General features: G+C 51.0%; 1 protein-coding gene across 1 annotated transcript in view; it reads right to left on the bottom strand.

Moving 5' to 3' along the window:
• The window catches only part of LOC137308417 (disintegrin and metalloproteinase domain-containing protein 12-like), a 166,776-nt gene that overhangs the window by 14,992 nt on the left and 134,219 nt on the right, over nucleotides 1–17,565 (bottom strand). The window lies entirely within an intron of this gene.

The raw sequence follows: 17,565 nt of genomic DNA on the forward strand, positions 1-17,565 counted from the left end.
GGGATTACACACTGGACAGTCCCACTCCTCCTCACTCAATGGATTACACACTGGACAGTCCCACTCCTCCTGAGTCAGGGGATTACACACTGGACAGTCCCACTCCTCCTCACTCAATGGATTACACACTGGACAGTCCCACTCCTCCTGAGTCAGGGGATTACACACTGGACAGTCCCACTCCTCCTCACTCAATGGATTACACACTGGACAGTCCCACTCCTCCTCACTCAATGGATTACACACTGGACAGTCTCACTCCTCCTCACTCATTGGATTACACACTGGACAGTCCCACTCCTCCTCACTCAATGAATTACACACTGGACAGTCCCACTCCTCCTCACTCAATGGATTACACACTGGACAGTCTCACTCCTCCTCACTCATTGGATTACACACTGGACAGTCCCACTCCTCCTCACTCAATGGATTACACACTGGACAGTCCCACTCCTCCTCACTCAATGAATTACACACTGGACAGTCCCACTCCTCCTCACTCAATGAATTACACACTGGACAGTCCCACTCCTCCTCACTCAATGAATTACACACTGGACAGTCCCACTCCTCCTCACTCAATGGATTACACACTGGACAGTCCCACTCCTCCTCACTCAATGAATTACACACTGGACAGTCCCACTCCTCCTCACTCAATGAATTACACACTGGACAGTCCCACTCCTCCTCACTCAATGAATTACACACTGGACAGTCCCACTCCTCCTCACTCAATGAATTACACACTGGACAGTCCCACTCCTCCTCACTCAATGAATTACACACTGGACAGTCCCACTCCTCCTCACTCAATGAATTACACACTGGACAGTCCCACTCCTCCTCACTCAATGAATTACACACTGGACAGTCCCACTCCTCCTCACTCAATGAATTACACACTGGACAGTCCCACTCCTCCTCACTCAATGAATTACACACTGGACAGTCCCACTCCTCCTGAGTCAATGGATTACACACTGGACAGTCCCACTCCTCCTCACTGAATGAATTACACACTGGACAGTCCCACTCCTCCTCACTCAATGGATTACACACTGGACAGTCCCACTCCTCCTCACTCAATGGATTACACACTGGACAGTCCCACTCCTCCTCACTCAATGAATTACACACTGGACAGTCCCACTCCTCCTCACTCAATGGATTACACACTGGACAGTCCCACTCCTCCTCACTCAATGGATTACACACTGGACAGTCCCACTCTTCCTCACTCAATGAATTACACACTGGACAGTCCCACTCCTCCTCACTCAATGGATTACACACTGGACAGTCCCACTCCTCCTCACTCAATGGATTACACACTGGACAGTCCCACTCCTCCTCACTCAATGGATTACACACTGGACAGTCCCACTCCTCCTCACTCAATGGATTACACACTGGACAGTCCCACTCCTCCTCACTCAATGGATTACACACTGGACAGTCTCACTCCTCCTCACTCAATGAATTACACACTGGACAGTCCCACTCTTCCTCACTCAATGAATTACACACTGGACAGTCCCACTCCTCCTCACTCAATGGATTACACACTGGACAGTCTCACTCCTCCTCACTCAATGGATTACACACTGGACAGTCCCACTCCTCCTCACTCAATGGATTACACACTGGACAGTCTCACTCCTCCTCACTCAATGGATTACACACTGGACAGTCTCACTCCTCCTCACTCAATGGATTACACACTGGACAGTCCCACTCCTCCTCACTCAATGGATTACACACTGGACAGTCCCACTCCTCCTCACTCAATGAATTACACACTGGACAGTCCCACTCCTCCTCACTCAATGAATTACACACTGGACAGTCTCACTCCTCCTCACTCAATGGATTACACACTGGACAGTCCCACTCCTCCTCACTCAATGGATTACACACTGGACAGTCTCACTCCTCCTCACTCAATGGATTACACACTGGACAGTCCCACTCCTCCTCACTCAATGGATTACACACTGGACAGTCCCACTCCTCCTCACTCAATGAATTACACACTGGACAGTCTCACTCCTCCTCACTCAATGGATTACACACTGGACAGTCCCACTCCTCCTCACTCAATGGATTACACACTGGACAGTCTCACTCCTCCTCACTCAATGGATTACACACTGGACAGTCCCACTCCTCCTCACTCAATGGATTACACACTGGACAGTCCCACTCCTCCTCACTCAATGAATTACACACTGGACAGTCTCACTCCTCCTCACTCAATGGATTACACACTGGACAGTCTCACTCCTCCTCACTCAATGGATTACACACTGGACAGTCTCACTCCTCCTCACTGAATGAATTACACACTGGACAGTCCCACTCCTCCTCACTCAATGAATTACACACTGGACAGTCTCACTCCTCCTCACTCAATGGATTACACACTGGACAGTCTCACTCCTCCTCACTCAATGGATTACACACTGGACAGTCCCACTCCTCCTCACTCAATGAATTACACACTGGACAGTCCCACTCCTCCTCACTCAATGGATTACACACTGGACAGTCTCACTCCTCCTCACTCATTGGATTACACACTGGACAGTCCCACTCCTCCTCACTCAATGAATTACACACTGGACAGTCCCACTCCTCCTCACTCAATGAATTACACACTGGACAGTCCCACTCCTCCTCACTCAATGAATTACACACTGGACAGTCCCACTCCTCCTCACTCAATGAATTACACACTGGACAGTCTCACTCCTCCTCACTCAATGGATTACACACTGGACAGTCCCACTCCTCCTCACTCAATGAATTACACACTGGACAGTCCCACTCCTCCTCACTCAATGAATTACACACTGGACAGTCCCACTCCTCCTCACTCAATGGATTACACACTGGACAGTCCCACTCCTCCTCACTCAATGAATTACACACTGGACAGTCCCACTCCTCCTCACTCAATGAATTACACACTGGACAGTCTCACTCCTCCTCACTCAATGGATTACACACTGGACAGTCCCACTCCTCCTCACTCAATGAATTACACACTGGACAGTCCCACTCCTCCTCACTCAATGGATTACACACTGGACAGTCCCACTCCTCCTCACTCAATGAATTACACACTGGACAGTCCCACTCCTCCTCACTCAATGGATTACACACTGGACAGTCTCACTCCTCCTCACTCAATGAATTACACATTGGACAGTCCCACTCCTCCTCACTCAATGGATTACACACTGGACAGTCTCACTCCTCCTCACTCAATGGATTACACACTGGACAGTCTCACTCCTCCTCACTCAATGGATTACACACTGGACAGTCTCACTCCTCCTCACTCAATGGATTACACACTGGACAGTCCCAGTCCTCCTCACTCAATGAATTACACACTGGACAGTCCCACTCCTCCTCACTCAATGGATTACACACTGGACAGTCCCACTCCTCCTCACTCAATGGATTACACACTGGACAGTCCCACTCCTCCTCACTCAATGGATTACACACTGGACAGTCCCACTCCTCCTCACTGAATGAATTACACACTGGACAGTCTCACTCCTCCTCACTCAATGGATTACACACTGGACAGTCCCACTCCTCCTCACTGAATGAATTACACACTGGACAGTCCCACTCCTCCTCACTCAATGGATTACACACTGGACAGTCCCACTCCTCCTCACTCAATGAATTACACACTGGACAGTCCCACTCCTCCTGAGTCAATGGATTACACACTGGACAGTCCCACTCCTCCTGAGTCAATGGATTACACACTGGGCAGTCCCACTCCTCCTGAGTCAATGGGGATAGGGAGGGAGGAAAGTTATGGGGCGAGGGAAGGGAAGAAATGAAAATGATGGGGAGAGGAATGGAGGCAACTGAATGGGAGACAGAAGGGGGAAAGTGAAAGTGGAGAGGGAAGGGGAAAGTGATGGAGAGAGGGAAGGGGAAAGTGATGGAGAGAGGGAAGGGGAAAGTGATGGAGAGAGGGAAGGGGAAAGTGATGGAGAGAGGGAAGGGGAAAGTGATGGGGAGAGGGAAGGGGAAAGTGATGGGGAGAGGGAAGGGGGAAAGTGAAAGTGGAGATGGAAGGGGAAAGTGAAAGTGGAGAGGGAAGGGGAAAGTGAAAGTGGAGAGGGAAGGGGGAAAGTGAAAGTGGAGAGGGAAGGGGAAAGTGATGGAGAGAGGGAAGGGATAAGTGATGGGGAGAGGGAAGGGGGAAACATAGAAACATAAAAAATAGGAGCAGGAGTAGGCCGTTCGGCCCTTCGAGCCTGCTCCGCCATTCATTATGATCATTATTCTCGATCTCAAAACCATATTCCCGCTCTCTCCCCAGACCCTTTGATGCCTTTTGTGTCTAGAAATCTATCTAGCAACCTTTCAAATATATTCAGTGACTTGGCCTCCACAGCCTTCTGTGGTCGAGAATTCCACAGGTTCACCACCCTCTGAGTGAAGAAATTTCTCCTCATCTCAGTCCTAAATGTCCTACCCCATATCCTGAGACTGTGACCCCTCGTTCTGGACCCCCCAGCCAGGGGAAACATCCTCCCTGCATCCAGTCTGTCTCGCCCTGTCAGAATTTTATATGTTTCAATGAGATCCCCTCTCATTTTTCTAAACTCGAGACACAGCCATACTCACAGAATCATATCTTTCAGCCAAAGTCCCAGACTCTTCCATCACCATCCCTGGGTATGTCCTGTCCCACCGGCAGGACAGACCCACCAGAGGTGGCGGTACAGTGATATACAGTCAGGAGGGAGTGGCCCTGGGAGTCCTCAACGTTAACTCTGGACCCCATGAAATCTCATGGCATCAGGTCAAACATGGGCAAGGAAACCTCCTGCTGATTACCACCTACTGTCCTCCCTCAGCTGATGAATCAGTCCTCCTCCATGTTGAGCACCACTTGGAGGAAGCACTGAGGGCAGCAAGGGCACAAAATGTACTCTGGGTGGGGGACTTCAATGTCCATCACCAAGAGTGGCTCGGTAGCACCACGACTGACCAAGCTGGTCGAGTCCTGAAGGACATTGCTGCCAGACTGGGCCTGCGGCAGGTGGTGAGCGAACCAACACGAGGGAAAAACTTACTTGACCTTGTCCTCACCAATCTACCTGTCGTAGATGCATCTGTCCATGACAGTATTGGTAGGAGTGATCACCGCACAGTCCTCGTGGAGACGAAGTCCCGTCTTCGCACTGAGGACACCATCCAACGTGTTGTGTGGCACTACCACCGTGCTAAATGGGATAGATTCAGAACAGATCGAGCAGCTCAAAACTGGGCATCCATGAGGCGCTGTGGGCCATCAGCAGCAGCAGAATTGAATTCCAGCACAATCTGTAACCTCATGGCCCGGCATATTCCTCACTCTACCATTACCAACAAACCAGGGGATCAACCCTTATTGAATGATAAGTGTAGAAGAGCATGCCAGGAGCAACACCAGGTGTATCGAAAAATGAGATGCCAACCTGGTGAAGCTACAACTCAGGACTACATGCATGCGAAACAGCGGAAGCAACATGCTATGGACAGAGTTAAGCGATTCCACAAACAACGGATCAGATCAAAGCTCTGCAGTCCTGCCACATCCAGTCGTGAATGGTGGTGAACAATTAAACAACTAACGGGAGGAGGAGGCTCTGTAAACATCCCCATCCTCAATGATGGCAGAGTCCAGCACGTAGAACCATAGAAAAGACACAGCACAGAAGGGGGGCCATTCGGCCCATCGTGTCCGCGCCGGCTCGAAGAACAACCAGGTGCCCATTCTAATCCCACCTTCCAGCACCCGGTCCGTAGCCCTGCAGCTTACAGTACTTTAGGTGCAAGTCCAGGGACTTTTTAAAAGAGTTGAGGGTCCCTGCCTCTACCACCAATTCGGGCAGTGAATTCCATACACCCACCACCCTCTGGGTAAAAATGTTTTTCCTCATGCCCCCTCTATTCCTTCCGCCAATCAGCTTAAATCTATGTCCTCTAGTTCTTGAACTCTCTGCTCGGGGAAACAGGTACTTCCTGTCTACTCTATCTGGGCCCCTCATAATTTTGTATACCTCAATCAAGTCACCCCATAGCCTCCTCTGCTCCAAGGAAAACAACCCCAGCCAATCCAATCTCTCCTCGTAGTTACAATTTTGAAGCCCTGGCAACATTCTTGTAAATCTTCTCTGCACTCTCTCCAGAGCAATTACGTCCTTCCTGTAATGTGATTACCAGAACTGCGTACAATACTCCAGCTGTGGCCTTACCAGCGTTTTATACAGTTCCATCTTTACATCCCTGCTTTTGTATTCTGTACCTCGGCTAATAACGGAGAGCATTCCGTATGCCTTCTTCACAACCTTATCTACCTGTACTGCCACCTTCAGGGACCTGTGCACATGCACTCCAAGGTCTCTCACTTCCTCTACCCCTCTCAATATATTCCCGTTTACTGCGTATTCCCTTTTACTGTTTGCCCTCCCTGAGTGCATTACCTCACACTTCTCCGGGTTGAACTCCATTTGCCACTTTTCCGCCCACTCCACCAACCCATTGATATCTTCTTGGAGTCTACAGCTATCCTCTTCACTATCAACTACACGGACAATTTTTGTGTGTCTGCAAATTTGCCAATCATGCCCCCAACATTCAAGTCCAAATCATTAATATATACACAAACAGCAAGGGACCCAACACAGAGCCCTGTGGCACACCACTGGAAACAGATTTCCATTCGCAAAGACATCCATCGACTTTAACCCTTTGTTTCCTGTTACGGAGCCAATTTTGGATCCAATTCACCACATTTCCCTGTATCCCATGGGCTTTTACCTTTCTGACCAGTCTGCCATGTGGGACCTTGTCAAATGCCTTACTAAAATCCATGTAGACAACATCCACTGCACTACCCTCATCAATCCTCCTTGTCACTTCCTCAAAGAATTCAATCAGATTTGGAAGACATGACCTTCCCTGAACAAATCCATGCTGACTATCCCTGATTAATTACCATCGCCGAATCCCCCACCATCAACATCCTGGGGGTCACCATTGACCAGAAACTTAACTGGACCAGCCATATAAATACTGTGGCTACGAGAGCAGCTCAGAGGCTGGGTATTCTGCGGCGAGTGACTCACCTCCTGACTCCCCAAAGCCTTTCCACCATCTACAAGGCACAAGTCAGGAGTTTGATGGAATACTCTCCACTTGCCTGGATGAGTGCAGCTCCAACAACACTCAAGAAGCTCGACACCATCCAAGATAAAGCAGCCCGCTTGATTGGCACCCCATCCACCACCCGAAACATTCACTCCCTTCACCACCGGCGCACTGTGGCTGCAGTGTGTACCATCCACAGGATGGGCACTGCAGCAACTCGCCAAGGCTTCTTCGACAGCACCTCCCAAACCCACGACCTCTACCACCTAGAAGGACAAGAGCAGCAGGCACATGGGAACAACAACACCTGCACGTTCCCCTCCAAGTCACACACCATCCCGACTTGGAAATATATCGCCTTTCCTTCATTGTCGCTGGGTCAAAATCCTGGAACTCCCTTCCTAACAGCACTGTGGGAGAACCTTCACCACACGGACTGCAGCGGTTCAAGAAGGCGGCTCACCACCACCTTCTCGAGAGCAATTAGGGATGGGCAATAAATGCTGGCCTCGCCAGTGATGCCCACATCCCGTGAACGAATAAAAAAAAAATTAAACCATGCATCTCCAAGGGACAGTTTATCCTATCTCTCAGTATTGATTCTAATAGTTTGCCCACCACCGAGGTAAGACTGACCAGCCTATAATTGTTCGGCCTTTCCCTCGTACGCTTTTTAAACAATGGTACTATGTTTGCAGTCTTCCAGTCCTCCGGTACCTCCCCTGTATCCAGTGAGGATTCGAAAATGATCCTCAGAACATCCGTTATTTCCTCCCTGACTTCCTTCAATAGCCCAGGAAACAATCCATCCGGCCCTGGTGACTTATCAACTTTCAAGGATTCCAGTCCCTCTAGGACTTCCTCTCTTGTTATGTTTACCTTATCCAATATTTCACACCTCTCCTCTTGAACTACCACGTTCAGATCATCCCTTTCCTTTGTGAATATGGAGACAAAATATTGATTTAAAACCCTGCCCACATCCTCTGCTTCTACACACAAGTTACCCTTATCATTCCTGATAGGTCCCACCTTTTCCTTAGCTATCCTCTTCGCCTTAATGTACTGATAAAACATGAGTGCAAAAGACAAAGCTGAAGTGTTTGCAACCATCTTCAGCCAGAAGTGTCGAGTGGATGATCCATCTCAGTCTCCTCCCGATATCCCCACCATCACAGAAGTCAGTCTTTAGCCAATTCGATTCACTTCACTTGATATCAAGAAACGGCTGAGTGCACTGGATACAGCAAAGGCTATGGGCCCCGACAACATCCCGGCTGTAGTGCTGAAGACTTGTGCTCCAGAACTAGCTGTGCCTCTAGCCAAACTGTTCCAGTACAGCTACAACAATGGCATTTACCCGACAATGTGGAAAATTGCCCAGGTATGTCCTGTCCACAAAAAGCAGGACAAATCCAATCCGGCCAATTACCGCCCCATCAGTCCACTCTCAATCATCAGCAAAGTGATGGAAGGTGTCGTCGACAGTGCTATCAAGCGGCACTGACTCACCAATAATCTGCTCACCGATGCTCAGTTTGGGTTCCGCCAGGACCACTCGGCTCCAGACCTCATTACAGCCTTGGTCCAAACATGGACAAGAGAGCTGAATTCTAAGGTGAGGTGAGAGTAACTGCCCTTGACATCAAGGCAGCATTTGACCAAGTGTGGTACCAAGGAGCCCTAGTAAAATTGAAGTCAATGGGAATCAGGGGGAAAACTCTCCAGTGGCTGGAGTCATACCTAGCAGAAAGGAAGATGGTAGTGGTTGTTGGAGGCCAATCATCTCAGCCCCAGGACATTGCTGCAGGAGTTCCTCAGGGCAGTGTCTGAGGCCCAACCATTGCAGTTGCTTCATCAATGACCTTCCCTCCATCATAAGGTCAGAAATGGGGATGTTCACTGATGATTGCACAGTGTTCAGTTCCATTCGCAACCCCTCAGATAATGAAGCAGTCCGTGCCCGCATGCAGCAAGACCTGGACAACATCCAGGCTTGGGCTGATAAGTGGCAAGTAACATTCGCACCAGACAAGTGCCAGGCAATGACCATCGCCAACAAGAGAAAGTCTAACCACCTCCCCTTGACATTCAACTGCATTACCATCGTCGAATCCCCCACCATCAACATCCTGGGGGGTCATCATTGACCAGAAACTTAATTGGACCAGCCACATAAATACTGTGGCTCCAAGATCAGGTCAGAGGCTGGGTATTCTGCGGCGAGTGACTCACCTCCTGACTCCCCAAAGCCTTTCCACCATCTACAAGGCACAAGTCAGGTCTCTGATGGAATACTCTCCACTTGCCTGGATGAGTGCAGCTCCAACAACACTCAACAAGCTCGACACCATCCAGGGCAAAACAGCCCGCTTGATTGGCACCCCATCCACCACCCTAAACATTCACTCCCTTCACCACCGGCGCACAACGGCTGCAGTGTGCACCATCCACAGGATGCACTGCAGCAACTCGCCAAGACTTCTTCGACAGCACCTCCCAAAACCACGACCTCTACCACCTAGAAGGACAAGGGCAGCAGGCACATGGAACAACACCACCTGCACGTTCCCCTCCAAGTCACACACCATCCCGACTTAGAAATATATCGCCGTTCCTTCATCGTCGCTGGGTCAAAATCCTGGAACTCCCTTCCTAACAGCACTGTGGGAGAACCTTCACCACACAGTCTGCAGCGGTTCAAGAAGGTGGCTCACCACCACCTTCTCAAGGGCAATTAGGGATGGGCAATAAATGCTGCCCTTGTCAGCGACGCCCACATCCCATGAACAAATGAAAAATAAAATACAGGCCGAATTCACCCAATTTCTCCTCATACGACAGTCCTGCCATCACAGGAATCAGTCTGGTGAACCTTCGCTGCACTCCCTCGATGGCAAGTATATCCTTTCTTCGGTAAGGAGACCAAAACTGCACACAGTACTCCAAGTGTGGTCTCAACAAGGCCCTGTATAACTGCAGTAAGACATCCTTGCTCCTGTACTTAAATCCTCTTGCAATGAAGGCCAACATCCCTCTGTGGCAAGTATGGGAACAACACCACCTGCACGTTCCCCTCCAAGTCACACACCATCCCGACTTGGAAATATATCGCCGTTCCTTCATTGTCGCTGGGTCAAAATCCTGGAACTCCCTTCCTAACAGCACTGTGGGAGAACCGTCACCACACGGACTGCAGCGGTTCAAGAAGGCGGCTCACCACCACCTTCTCGAGGGCAATTAGGGATGGGCAATAAATGCCGGCCTTGCCAGCGACGCCCACATCCCGTGAACGAATAAAGAAAATTTAAAAAAATCCCATTCGCCTTCCTAACTGCTTGCTGCACCTGCGTACAAGGCCACCCAGGTCCCTTTGTCCATCAACATTTCCCAATCTATCACCATTTAAATAATACTCTGCCTTTCTGTTTTTCCTTCTGAAGTGGATAACTTCACATTTATCCACATTATACTGCATCTGCCATGTATTTGCCCACTCACTCAACTTGTCTGAATCACCCTGAAGCCTCTTTGCATCCTCCTCACAACTCACGATCCCACCTAGTTTTGTGTCGTCAGCAAACTTGGAAATATTACATTTGGTTCCTTCATGTAAATCATTGATACAAATTGCGAATAGCTGGGGCCCAAGCACTGATCCCTGCGGTACCCCACTAGTCACTGCCTGCCATCCCGAAAAAGACCCATTAATTCCTACTCTCCGTTTCTTGTCTGTTAACCAATTTTCAATCCATGCCAGTATATTATCACCAATCCAATGTGCTTTAAGCAGTGAAGGGGAGAGGGAAGGGGGAAAGTGCTGGGGAGAGGGAATGGGGAAAGTGATGGAGAGAGGGAAGGGGGGAAATCAATGAGGAGAGTGAAGAGGCAAAGGAAAGGGGAGAGGGAAGGGGGAAAGTAAAGGGGAGAGGGGAGGGGAAAAGTGAGGTGGAGAGGGGTGGGGGAAAGTGATAGGGAGATGGAAGAGGAAGTGATGGGTAGAGGGAGGTGGAAAGCGATAGGAAGGGGGAAGGGAAAAGTGGTCGGGAAAGGGAAGGGGAAAGTGATGGTGAGAGGGAAAGGGAAAATGATGGAGAGATGGGAAGGGGGTAAGTGAAGAGGAGAGGGAAGTGGGAAAGTGAAGGGGAGAGAGAAGGAGGAAAGTAAAGGGGAGAGAGAAGGGGGAAGTGATGGGGAGAGGGAAGGGGGAAGTGATCGGGAGAGGGAAGGGGGGAAGTGATGGAGAGAGGGAAGGGGGAAGTGATGGGGAGAGGGAAGGGGGAAATTGATGGGGAGAGGGAAGGGGGAAGTGATAGGGAGAGGGAAGGGGGGAAGTGATAGGGAGAGGGAAGGGGGGAAGTGATGGAGAGAGGGAAGGGGGAAAGTGATAGGGAGAGGGAAGGGGGAAAGTGATGGAGAGAGGGAAGGGGGGAAGTGATAGGGAGAGGGAAGGGGGGAAGTGATGGAGAGAGGGAAGGGGGAAAGTGATAGGGAGAGGGAAGGGGGAAAGTGATGGAGAGAGGGAAGGGGGGAAGTGATAGGGAGAGGGAAGGGGGGAAGTGATGGAGAGAGGGAAGGGGGAAAGTGATGGAGAGAGGGAAGGGGGAAATTGATGGGGAGAGGGAAGGGGGAAATTGATGGGGAGAGGGAAGGGGGAAATTGATGGGGAGAGGGAAGGGGGAAAGTGATGGAGAGAGGGAAGGGGGAAAGTGATGGAGAGAGGGAAGGGGGAAATTGATGGGGAGAGGGAAGGGGGAAATTGATGGGGAGAGGGAAGGGGGAAAGTGATAGGGGAGGAAAGGGGGAAATTGATGGGGAGAGGGAAGGGGGAATGTGATGGGGAGAGGGAAGGGGGAAATTGATGGGGGGAGGAAAGGGGGAAAGTGATGGGGAGAGGGTTGGGGGAAAGTGATGGAGAGAGGGTTGGGGGAAAGTGATGGGGAGAGGGTGGGGGAAAGTGATGGGGAGAGGGTGGGGGAAAGTTTTGGGGATGCGAGGGGGAAGTGAAGGGGAGAGGGAGGGGTGAAAGTGATGGGGAGAGGGAAGGGGTAAAGTGATGGGGACAGGGGAGGGGTAAATGATGGGGAGAGGGAAGCAGGAAAGTAATGGGGAGCGGACAGGGATAAGGGAAGGGGAGAGGGAAGGGGGATGTCAAAGGGGAGCGGGAAGGCAGAAGTGATGGGGAGAGCAAAGGGGGTTGTGAAGATGAGTGGGAACGGGGACAGTGAAAGGGAGAGGGAAGGGAGAAAGTAAAGGGGAGAGTGGAGGGGGAAAGTAAAGGTGTGATGGAAGGGGGAAAGTGAGATGGGGAGAGGGAAGGGGGAAATAGATGGGGAGAGAGGAGGAAATTGATGGGGAGAGGGAAAGTGGAAAGTGATTGGGGGAGAAAAGGGGGAAAGTGAAGGGGGGAGGCAAGGGGGAAAGCGAAGGGGGGAGGCAAGGGGGAAAGTGACCAGCAGTGGTCAGGGAAAAGTAATGGTGAGTGGAATCGGAAAATTTTAGACAGAGGGAAGTGGGAAAGTGATAGGGATATGGAAGATGCAAGTGAAGGGGAGTGGGAACAGTGATGTGAAGTGGAATGGGAAGAGGGAAAATGATGGAGAGAGGGAAGGGGGAAGTAAAGGGGAGTGGGAAGAGGGATGTGAAGGGGAGTGGGAAGAGGGAAAATGATGGAGAGATGGGAAGGGGGTAAGTGATGGGGAGAGGGAAGGGGAAAAGTGATGGGGAGAGGGGAGGAGGAAAGTGATGGGGAGAGGGGAGGGAGAAATAAAGGGGAGAGGGAAGGGGGGAAGTAAAGGGGAGAGGGAAGGGGGAAGTAAAGGGGAGAGGGAAGGGGGAAGTGAAGTGGAATGGGAAGAGGGAAAATGATGGAGAGATGGGAAGGGGGTAAGTGATGGGGAGAGGGTAGGGGGAAGTAAAGGGGAGAGGGAAGGGGGAAAGTGATGGGGAGAGGGAAGAGGGAAGTAAAGGGGAGAGGGAAGTGGGGAAGTAAAGGGGAGAGGGAAGGGGGAAGTGATGGAGAGAGGGAAGGGGGAAGTGATGGGGAGAGGGAAGTGGGAAAATGATGGGGAGAGGGGAGGAGGAAAGTGATGGGGAGAGGGGAGGGAGAAATAAAGGGGAGAGGGAGGGGGAAAGTAAAGGTGTGAGGGGAGGGGTAAAGTGAGGTGGAGAGGGGTGGGGGAATGTGATAGGGAGAGGGAAGGGGGATATTGATCGGGAGAGGGAAGGGGAAAGTGATGGGGAGAGGGAAGGGGGATATTGATCGGGAGAGGGAAGGGGAAAGTGGTAGAGAAAGGGAAGGGGAAAGTGATGGGGAGAGGGGAGGAGGAAAGTGATAGGCGGAGGTAAGGGGGAATGGGGAAAGTGAAGGGGAGTGGAAAGGAGAAAGAGATGGGAGAGGGAAGGGTGATAGATAAGGGGCGAGGGGAGGGGACAGTAATGGGGAGAGGGAAGGGGTAAAGAAAAGAGGAGAGGGGAGGGTGAATGAGATGGGGAGAGGGAGGGGGAAAGTTAAGGGGAGAGTGAAGGGGTTAGTGATGGGGAGAGGGAAGGGGGAAAGTGATAGTCGGAAGGAAGGGGAAGTGAAGGGGAGAGGAAAGGGTTAAGTGATGGGGAGAGGGAAGGGAGAAAGGAAAGTGGTGAGGGAAAGGGGAAGGTAAAGGGGAGAGGGAATGGGGAAAGCAAAGATGAGTAGGAAGGGGGGAGAGGGAAGGGGGAAAGTGATGGGGAGAGGGAAGGGGGAAATTAAGGGGAGAGGGAAGGGGGAAAGTGATGGGGAGAGGGAAGGGGGAAAGTGATGGGGAGAGGGAAGGGGGAAAGTGATGGGGAGAGGGAAGGGGAAAAGTGATGGGGAGAGGGAAGGGGGAAAGTGATGGGGAGAGGGAAGGGGGAAATTAAGGGGAGAGGGAAATTGGAAGTAACGGGAAGAGGGAAGGTGGAAGTGATGGGGTGGGGGAAGCAGGAAAGTGATGGGCAGAAGGCAGGGGAAAGTGATGGGGAGAAGAGGGGTAAAGTAAAGGGGAAGGGAATGGGAAAGGTAAAGGGGTTAGGGAAGGGGGAAAGTGATGGGGACAGGGGAGGGGTAACTGATGGGGAGAGGGAAGGGGGAAAGTGATGGGGACAGGGGAGGGGTAACTGATGGGGAGAGGGAAGCGCGAAAGTGATGGGGAGCGGGAAGGAGGAAAGTGGGGGAGAGGGAAGCAGAAAATTGATGGGCAGAAGGAAGGGGAAAGTGATGGGGAGAGTTAAGGGGGGAGAGTGGTGGGAGAGGGAAGGGGAAAGTGATGGGGAGAGTTAAGGGGGGAGAGTGGTGGGAGAGGGAAGGGGAAAGTGATGGGGAGAGGGGTCAGAGAAAGTTATTAGGGAGATGGAAGGGGGAAGTGAAGGGGAAAGGGGTGGGGGAAAGTGATGGGGAGAGGGAAGGAGAAAATGATGGGGAGAGGGGAGGAGGAAAGTGATGGGGAAAGGGAAGGAGAAAATGATGGGGAGAGGGGAGGGGGGATGTAACGGGGAGAGGGAAGGGAGAAAGTGATGGGGGAGGGGAGAGGAAAAGTGATAGGGAGAGGGGCGAGGGAAAGAGGTCGGGGAAACTGATGGGGAGAGGGAAGAGGAGAGCGACCGTGGAAATTAATGACAATGAACGCGAGGGAGCATAGAATCATAACCTCTTACAGCACAGAAGGGGGCCACTCAGCTCATTGTGCCTCACATTGGAAAGAGCTGTCCAATGTTGTCCCACACCCCAGCTTTTTCCCCATACCCTTGCAAATTTTTTTTTTATTCGTTCATGGGATGTGGGCGTCGCTGGCGAGGCCGGCATTTTTTATTGCCCATCCCTAATTGCCCTTGAGAAGGTGGTGGTGAGCCGCCTTCTTGAACCGCTGCAGTCCGTGTGGTGAAGGTTCTCCCACAGTGCTGTTAGGAAGGGAGTTCCAGGATTTTGACCCAGCGACGACGAAGGAACGGCGATATATTTCCAAGTCGGGATGGTGTGTGACTTGGAGGGGAACGTGCAGGTGGTGTTGTTCCCATATGCCTGTTGCTCTTGTCCTTCTAGGTGGTAGAGGTCGCGGGTTTGGGAGGTGCTGTCGAAGAAGCCTTGGCGAGTTGCTGCAGTGCATCCTGTGGATGGTACACACTGCAGCCACAGTGCGCCGGTGGTGAAGGGAGTGAATCATAGAGTCATAGAGTCATAGAGTTATACAGCACGGATAGAGGCCCTTCGGCCCATCGTGTCCGCGCCGGCCATCAGCCCTGTCTAATCTAATCCCATATTCCAGCATTTGGTCCGTAGCCTTGTATGCTATGGCATTTCAAGTGCTCATCCAAATGCTTCTTGAATGTTGTGAGGGTTCCTGCCTCCACAACCCTTTCAGGCAGTGAGTTCCAGACTCCAACCACCCGCTGGGTGAAAAAGGTCTTTCTCAAATCCCCTCTAAACCTTCCGCCTTTTACCTTGAATTTATGTCCCCTTGTTATAGAACCCTCAACGAAGGGAAAAAGCGCCTTAGTATCCATCCTATCTGTGCCCCTCATAATTTTGTACACCTCAATCATGTCCCCCCTCAGCCTCCTCTGCTCCAAGGAAAACAAACCCAATCTTCCCAGTCTCTCTTCATAGCTGAAGCGCTCCAGCCCTGGTAACATCCTGGTGAATCTCCTCTGCACCCTCTCCAAAGTGATCACATCCTTCCTGTAGTGTGGCGACCAGAACTGCACACAGTACTCCAGCTGTGGCCTAACCAGTGTTTTATACAGCTCCATCATAACCTCCTTGCTCTTATATTCTATGCCTCGGCTAATAAAGGCAAGTATCCCATATGCCTTCTTTACCACCTTATCTACCTGTTCCGCCGCCTTCAGGGATCTGTGAACTTGCACACCAAGATCCCTCTGACCCTCTGTCTTGCCTAGGGTCCTCCCATTCATTGTGTATTCCCTTGCCTTGTTAGTCCCTCCAAAGTGCATCACCTCGCACTTTTCCGGGTTAAATTCCATTTGCCACTGTTCCGCCCATCTGACCATCCCATCTATATCGTCCTGCAGACTGAGGCTATCCTCCTCGCTATTTACCACCCTACCAATTTTTGTATCATCAGCGAACTTACTGATCATACCTTTTACATTCATATCCAAGTCGTTAATGTAGACCACAAACAGCAAGGGACCCAGCACCGATCCCTGTGGTACCCCACTGGCCACAGGCTTCCAGTCACAAAAACAACCTTCGACCATCACCCTCTGCCTTCTGCCACTAAGCCAGTTTTGTATCCAAAGTGCCAAGGCACCCTGGATTCCATGGGCTCGCACCTTCTTGACCAGTCTCCTGTGGGGGACTTTATCGAAGGCCTTACTGAAATCCATGTATACCACATCCACTGCGTTACCCTCATCCACACGCCAAGTCACCCCCTCAAAAAATTCAATCAAATTAGTCAGACATGATCTTCCCTTGACAATGTTTAGGGTGGTGGATGGGGTGCCAATCAAGCGGGCTGCTTTATCCTGGATGGTGTCGAGCTTCTTGAGTGTTGTTGGAGCTGCACTCATCCAGGCAAGTGGAGAGTATTCCATCACACTCCTGACTTGTGCCTTGTAGATGGTGGAAAGGCTTTGGGGAGTCAGCCCTCTCCAAGTACATGTCCATGTAGCATCATGGTTATGTTACTGAAATAGTAATCCAAAGGCCTGGACTAATAATCCGGAGTCATGAATTCAAATACCTGCCACGGCAGCTGGAGGAATTTAAATTCTATTAATTGAATAAAAAATCTGGAATTAAAATACTAGCACAGTAATGGTGGCCATGAAACGACCGGATTGTCGTAAAAACCCATCTGGTTCACTAATGTCCTTTCGGGAAGGAAACCTGCCGTCCTTACCCGGTCTGGCCTATATGTGACTCCAGACACACAGCAATGTGGTTGATTCTTAATTGCCCTCTGAAATGGCCTAGCAAGACACTCAGTTGTAAAATCTTGCTTAAACAAAGTCACAAAAGGAATAAAACCGGTCAGACCACTAGGCACTGGACACGACAAAGGCAAACCAAGCCCAGTTGACCCTGCAAAATCCTCCTCACTAACATCTGGGGACTTGTGCCAAAATTGAGCATTTTTTATTGCCCATCCCTAATTGCCCTTGAGAAGGTGGTGGTGAGCCGCTGCAGTCCGTGTGGTGAAGGTTCTCCCACAGTGCTGTTAGGAAGGGAGTTCCAGGATTTTGTCCCAGCGACGAAAAGAAAAAAGAGCTGTCCCACAGACGAGTCAAGCAACAGCCTGACATCGCCATACTCACAGAATCATACCTTTCAGCCAACATCCCAGACTCGTCCATCACCATCCCTGGGTATGTCCTGTCCCACCGGCAGGACAGACCCACCAGAGG

Source organism: Heptranchias perlo, chromosome 1 (assembly GCF_035084215.1).
Source record: "Heptranchias perlo isolate sHepPer1 chromosome 1, sHepPer1.hap1, whole genome shotgun sequence".
NCBI lineage: Eukaryota > Metazoa > Chordata > Chondrichthyes > Hexanchiformes > Hexanchidae > Heptranchias > Heptranchias perlo.